The sequence below is a fragment of the Nycticebus coucang genome, chromosome 21 (genome assembly GCF_027406575.1).
Source record: "Nycticebus coucang isolate mNycCou1 chromosome 21, mNycCou1.pri, whole genome shotgun sequence".
In the NCBI taxonomy this organism is placed as follows: domain Eukaryota; kingdom Metazoa; phylum Chordata; class Mammalia; order Primates; family Lorisidae; genus Nycticebus; species Nycticebus coucang.
In genome coordinates this window covers 18291900-18299434 of record NC_069800.1, presented here as the reverse complement: position 1 = coordinate 18299434, position 7535 = coordinate 18291900, and positions in this window count along the sequence as shown.

Sequence of the window (7535 nt, the reverse complement as noted above, 5' to 3'; positions counted from 1 at the left end):
AATAATAATGCAAAGAAAGTAACATTCACATTGACAAATAAGAGTATGTCTATTATAGAATGCTTTGACTCTGAGGTTCAGTACAGAGTCATCAGTTAACTTCTTCTTATTATTTTTTTAAGTCTCAAAAAATAAACAACTAACATTTATAAATAAAAGTAACAGATAATTTCAAAAAACAGGTCATGCCAAATGTTATAGACAATAGAAAAAGAAGAAATACTTCAAAATCATTCTACTCGATCTGCGTACACCTGATATTAAAATTGAAGAAAATATATTCTTATAAAGGGGAAATTACAAACATGTGTATATTCACATGTGTATTCACAATGTGTATTACTGCATGTGTATATTCAGTTTTCCAAACACCATTTATTGAACAGACTGTTGCCTGATGTGTGTTCTTAACCTCTTTAACCAAAATCGTTTGGCTATAAATGCATGGATTTATTTCTGGGTTCCCTATTCTGTCTCACTGGTCTACATGTCTGTTTCATGTCTATCAACAAGTTACTAAATAAACAAACAGGCTCAGTGCCTATAGCTCAAGCAGCTAAGGCACCAACCACATACACCAGAGCTGGCAGCTTCAAATCCAGCCTGGGCCTGCCAAACAACAATGACAACTACAACCAAAAAATAGCTAGGCATTGTGGCAGGTACCTGTAGTCCCAGCTTCTTGGGAGGCTGAGGCAAGAGAATCCCTTAAGCCAGGAGTTGGAAGTTGCTGTGAGCTGTGATGCCAAGGCACTCTACCCAGGGCAACAGCTTGAGGCTCTGTCTCAAAAAAAAAAAAAAAAAATGAATAAACAAACAGTGGCATCTTTGTGCAATGAATGCTAATCAACAATGAAAAGGAATAAAATATTGTTACATATTACAATATGGATGAATTTCAAAATATTTGTACTAAGTGAAAGAATCAAGGCAAAAAAATTTATGAGTCCCAATGAGTTAGAAAAAGTGGATGTATACTGAAAAACTAATTAAAATTTCCTAAGCACCTGAATTTCAAGAAAAATGCAACCTTATCTATAGCAGCACAAAGAAAAGCCAGTGGCTGTGTAACGAGGAGTGATACTGAGAAGTGGGTGAGAGGGATTACAAAGTGGCATGAGAAATCTTCTGGAGGTGATGGATATATTTATTATCTTGATTGGGCGAAATTCTTTCACAGGTGCATACATATATCAAAAATCAAATTGCACAGCTTATGTTTTTAATAAATTAATGCATAGTGAAGTGTGTTATTTGAAATTAAGAATATTTTAATTAGGTCCTATATAAATTATAATCTTGATTGCAGAATTTGAAGAGAAAATAAATCTACAAAGCCATAGGGATTTTGTTGAGTGTCTACTTCTAGAAATATCTATTTTTTAGGTAGTATACCCTTAAACAAAAAAGGGTATACATTTTGTTTACTGTCTCCAATATTATAAAATAAAATAAATATTAAATGAAGTTTTCCAGAAATAGGCTATACTATGTTTTTGCAGATCATAAAAGAATAGAATATGTCAAAAAAAAAAAACAAAAAACAGAAAAGTGGTACATCTCAGAGCACAGCCATAAATTTTATATCTTCAACATGTTTTATAACACCATACATCAATTTCTCTATTTGGGATAGGTCATCCAAATTGATACTAAAAAAATAGTGTATAATTGCCCAAAGCATTGAGGTCAAAGTAAACACTTTCCTAGAATCTTATGTTTCATTACAGTAGGCAGATTTGGCTTTATAGAATTAGCATATACCTTTCATTGCTCGGACTTCAATTTTACACATACAATTTTTATCTTTTTAAATTCCAGCATATGTTTGCTAACAAGTTATATGCTTTGTTGTCTCTGAATTAGTTCTGTGTTTTAGGTAGCTTGAGAAGTCCCAAAAGAAAGCTCCTTGTTAAAGACAATTTCCATAATTATTTAAAAAGTGAATTGAGGAAGATATATGATATTTTTTAAAAGACTATGAAAAAGAAAAAATTAACACAAGGTAGAGAATTCATGAATAGGTAATAACTTTCTACAGACAATAAGCAATGTTCCAATAAGCCTGAGAAATAACTAATTAATTTTCCAAGTGAGCAAACATTATTTTGTAGCCCTGTAGACCTAAAGGAGAATCTAAAGATAATGAATAGCATTGTGTTCCTAATTTTTGAAAGATTAAAAAAACTTTAGTTCTCATTGTTTAGCTACTTCAAATTCTATCAAAATAAAAGAAGCTAAACTAGCACAAGAAACAAATTTTCATTTTCCTGAAAAATAAGAAAACCAGGAGTAGCTTTTGTTTATGAAGAGTTGATTAGGCTGAATAAATTTGATGACCTGATGAAATTACAAAATGAGTATAACCCAAAGCTCTATAGTTTCTGTGTTTTGATGACAATAAGACACTTGATAAAGCCCCGTGAATTCTCCCCACTATACAAATTTTAAATGGCTTAGATAACAAGTCAACTGAGAATTTTCAACTGAAGGGAAAACAGATAAGTCATTTAAGAGGAAGGTACTTGTACAAGTTGGCAAAAGCTACAGGAATCGGCCTGCTCCTCTAGGACAACTGACCAGCTCTCATCAAGTCACCTCAGAGAAAACCCTCTTTTAAAGTATCTCTTTGTGGTACCATCAGAAATGTCTGGAAAGTCCAAACTGTTTGGGGCCTTGTGGAGCCAAGCAAGCTGGGCCACACGTTGACCCATGAACCCCTGACAGTGACCTTCAACTGCTGTTACAATCTGCCTCCTCTGTGCCATGAAGCTACCTGCAAGGAACCGGTTATGATGAAAAATTTATATTGGATTCAGAAGAACCCTTATTCCCATAAAGAGAACCTTCAATTGAATCAGGAAATAGAAGCCATAAAGGAAGGATTGTTGTATTTTAAAGCTCAGGGTGGATGGGGCTTTGGTGGAGAACATGACTTCTGGGATTAGCCAAGACATGCGGACATTGAAGAGGCTTGAGGAAAAGACTGGGGTCCATACCATATCTGGAGCTGGGTTTCATGTGGGTGCAACTCACTTTTCTGAGACCAAAGCCATGTCAGTGGAGCAAGCAGAAAGCCCTAAGATCTTTGATGATATTAGCTCATAAATTCAGAATAGCTGGAATCTTGGAAATGCCATTGGCTCAGAGGTAGCTGGGCCATACTATAAAAATTTACTAGCTCAATAGGACATCTGCCCATTGGGATTCAAATTAGTAAACATTTTATTTCCTAAAGAAAAAATGTCAAGGAAAGAGATCTTAATGCATTGGTCATTGAAAAACCTATCGTGTTAATACTTAGATTTGTGTATATTGTCATCTATGCTCAGTAGTGGTGCCACAGTCTGGGTGTAAACCTCACTTTTCCATTATAAGCTTCAGTTATGAAATCTTTACATTTTTTTCTCTGGATTTTATAATAACACGCAATAAAGATTCACTTTAGGGTAAAACTTGGCAGGCCAATAAAAAAGCTACAGGAAGTGGAGGTAGCACCAACTGAATGTTGATGATTTAGAAGAAATGGATGGAAACTAAAAAACTAGTTAAAATTTCCCAAGCACCTGAACTTTAAGTTACAGCAAAAGTGTAGAAAAATACTACATAAGAATGAGCTCGACTTTGGAAAATAAGAATTTTCTGGGAAGAAAAAAACATGATTAATGTTGAGTTCAAATTTGACAGAAATCTATAAAGAGGTAACAATATTTCAGAAAGCCTATGTATGGACGGGGATAAAGGAAACAAAGGTTAGGATCATTAGGAGTAATCAACTTGACAGAGTTAATAGGACAGTATCATAGTAGAGAATTGTTGCCACCCAATGAAAGTTTCAGTACCCACATTTAAGAGCTCAGAATGAATTCATCAGAAACATCAAAGTCAAGCTTGACTTTTAAGAAGGCTTCATTTTAGATTGTGACCATCGGTGGTACATACACTTTTCCTCTCCAGATACCCCACCCAACATAAGAGAAATCAGATCTTTTCCCTAATGGTTCAAAGACTACTTAAAGGCTCCCTGGCTTCTCCCAAGGCTGCTTCTGGTTGGTTTTGTTCCCCCAGTGATATGTTTTCTTTGACCTGATGTTCTGTGGATCCACAGTTCTCCCCCTAGAAGTATAACTAAGTGGAAGGATCCCAATCATGCCTTGGGTAGTTTGGAGTTTCTTTTAATCACCCATACTTGTGTTGATTTCTTATTAAGAGACCATAAAATGATAAAGTTCTGGGCTTCATGGGGCAATCTCTTTAAAGATATTATGGGGGTCTGTGGTACATCTGAGCCAGAACCAAAAGCCCATGTCATTGCTGCAGATGTAACAGTAAATAAATTAAAAGATCCTCAAGATATTGATGGGTTTTGTGTCATGTCATGAGTGTCAATCTATCTGTGTCAATTATTCTTTTCCAAGTCCTCAAAATTAGTAAATATTAGACCATTTGGAGCAGGTTAAAAAATAAGCATCTGTTGGCCACTCTGATGTTATTTAAAGGCATACCTGTCTTTGACGTTTCTCAAGCTATTGATGATGTTGCCCACATCACAGTGGTGCTTTAGCATCTTCTTTGAAATTACAGGCTTTGGTAACTGAAGAGTATCTAATCTAATCCTTTTTACAGATGAAGAGATAGAGGCTTTGCAGTTTGGAACAAGTGGCATAAATAGCCAGTAATAGCAGAGCCTGCAATAGAGTCCCCGGCAACTGGTGTCTAGGTCAGTCCTCAGATTCTAACTTCAAAGTTACTATTGTTATTATTAGAAAAAGGAGCTGAAGAAATAGTTATCTAAGAAAGCAATATATGTGTGCACATGGATCTGTATTTGCATTTCAAATTACAATCCAATGCCTAGATGCATTTCCTATATTTGTTTACTGCATTGCTATGCATTAAAAATTCAGCATATGTATCTCAAAAAATTCTTTCATTCACTATGCTTTATCTGACAATGTTATGACAAACTGTCTTCTATGTACACCACTAAAAATAACTTATTTTAATAGGCCATACAAGTTTTATTTAGTTTGTACCCAGTTTTACACAATTTTAATTATGTAGGTAAATAATTAAATGTAGATATAGAGGCCAGATACAATGGCTCATGCCTGTAATTCTAGCACTCTGGGAGGCCGATGTGGGTGGATTGCTTGAGCTCAGGAGTTCAAGACCAGCCTTAGTAAGAATAAAAGCCTATCTCTAAAAATAGCTGGGCATTATGGCAGGCACCTATAGTCCCAGCTACTTGGGAGGCTGAAGCAAGAGAATCTCTCTCTTTTTTTTTTTTTTGAGACAGTGTCTCAAGCTGTCCCTCTGTGTAGAGTGCCATGGTGTCACAGCTCACAGCAACCTCAAACTCTTGGGCTTAAGCAATTCTCTTGCCTCAGCCTCCCAAGTAGCTGGGACTACAGGTGCCAGCCACAACGCCCTGCTATTTTCTTTTTTGTTGCAGTTGTCACTGTTGTTTTAGCAGGCCTGGGCTAGGTTCGAACCTGCCAGCCCCAGTGTATGTGGCTGGGACCCTACCCACTGAGCTACAGATGCCTCCCCAAGAGAATCATTTGAGCCCAAGAGTTTGAAGTTGATGTGAGCTGTGATGCCATGACACTCTACCAAATGGTGAGAAAGTGAGACTCTGTCTCAAAAAGTAAATAAATAGATAAATAAATAAATAAAATATAGATATATGAGATTCAATGTTTACTAGCATTCTATCTTTGGAATTTATTTAGGAAATAAAGCGGTTTAAGAATCAAATTAATAAATATCTCTTTTTTTTTTTTTTTTTGTAGAGACAGAGTCTCACTTTACTGCCCTCGGTAGAGTGCCATGGCGTCACACGGCTCACAGCAACCTCCAGCTCTTGGGCTTACGTGATTCTCTTGCCTCAGCCTCCCGAGGAGCTGGGACTACAGGTGCCCACTACAATGCCCGGCTATTTTTTTTTTGTTGTAGTTTGGCCGGGGCTGGATTTGAACCCACCACCCTCGGCATAAATATCTCTTAATAGATGGTAATTCCAAATTTGTGTTCAGAGAGATTTAGCTACATTAGTAGCACTATTCCCCCACATCCAGTCTTCTAAATTGATTTATATGATACTCTTCAAAGTCTATTTTCTAAATACTTTGATTTTTATCTCTGTTGCTGCTTTTGAAATGTTCTCCATGATTGTAAACCTATCTAATTTTTACGTTTGGTGTCATTTTTTAAAAATGATAACACAGAGCAGGAAGAACCTCTGGTATTGTTTCATACCAGCCTAGTACTTTGATTATAGATGAAATACTAGGAAGCAAAAGAGAGGCAGAGTTGAAGATCTCCAAGTAAGAAAACCTTGTGTTGGGCGGCACCTGTGGCTCAAGGAGTAGGGCGCCGGTCCCATATGCCGGAGGTGGCGGGTTCAAACCCAGCCCCGGCCGAAGAAAAAAAAAAAAGAAAACCTTGTGTTAGGATTAAACAGATGGACTACAAGAGGGTAAACTCTGGAGCAAGATAGGGTGACAAAAGGAAAAATCTTAGCATAAATAGCCTCTGAGCAGAAGTGAACTGAGGGACCTGGAGGTGGTCTGTCCGCTTCTATTATTAATAATGTTTTTCTAGAAACTTTGTCTCCACTCTAGCCCCTTTCATTTTTACATCTCACTTAGCATCTCACTTAGTTTTCTTAAAGGAATTCAAGAAACCATAATAATGGAATACAGATTACTTCATGTTTAATCAAAATCTTCAGCAATGCCCACATTTTTATGTCAGCAACCAGATTTGCTCTGAATGGCTTTAAGAGTGTATTCATTTCCACCCATAGTGTTTTGCTTATGTAGATTCTGACTTCATGCTAAAATGAAAAGGGAGGAGGGTGTGTGTATATACATATCAGTGCGTGTGTAATATGTCAGTTGTATAAATTCTTCTCTCTCTCTCTCTTCCCTCCTCTCCCCTCCCCTCCCCTTTCCTTCTCCCTCTCTCTCCGTCTGTCCTTCTGCCCCTCCTCTCCCTCTCTCCCCACCAACCATGTACACTTAAGCTCTAAGAAAAGATCTCTTACCTGTTATTCAAGTAAAGCAAGATTTTGAACTTTGGAGCTAAATGATAAACGAGATCAGTGTAAATACTCTGTAATTCAAAAATATTTAAGCTGCTTAAAAACAATCTTCTTCATTTCGTTAGAGCCAGCGTTTTCCTCTCTCCTCTCTGTCAGGCAAGAAGGGCAAGTCAGTGGTGGTTGGCAGTTAGCAGACTCAGCAGGAGTGGGCGTTTCTTAACTGGATAACTTAGTTCTCCCCTGCCACTTAGTCTGCATCCTCCTCCAAGCAGGAGTCTTGGCCCAGCACCCGGCATGGTGCTACCCCTTCCCAAGCTCGCACCCTTGGTGTCCTAGTGCAGCTGCACGTCCCCAGTCTGAGGATGCACGTCCAGGCGTGTCCAGCCCGGCGGCGCCTCTCCTGAAGGCGGTTTCAGTGGTGCAGCCTGGGCTCCAGGAGGAGTCTCCGCCAGTCACAGTCGCTAACAGGGGCAAGCCTAGTCTCCTG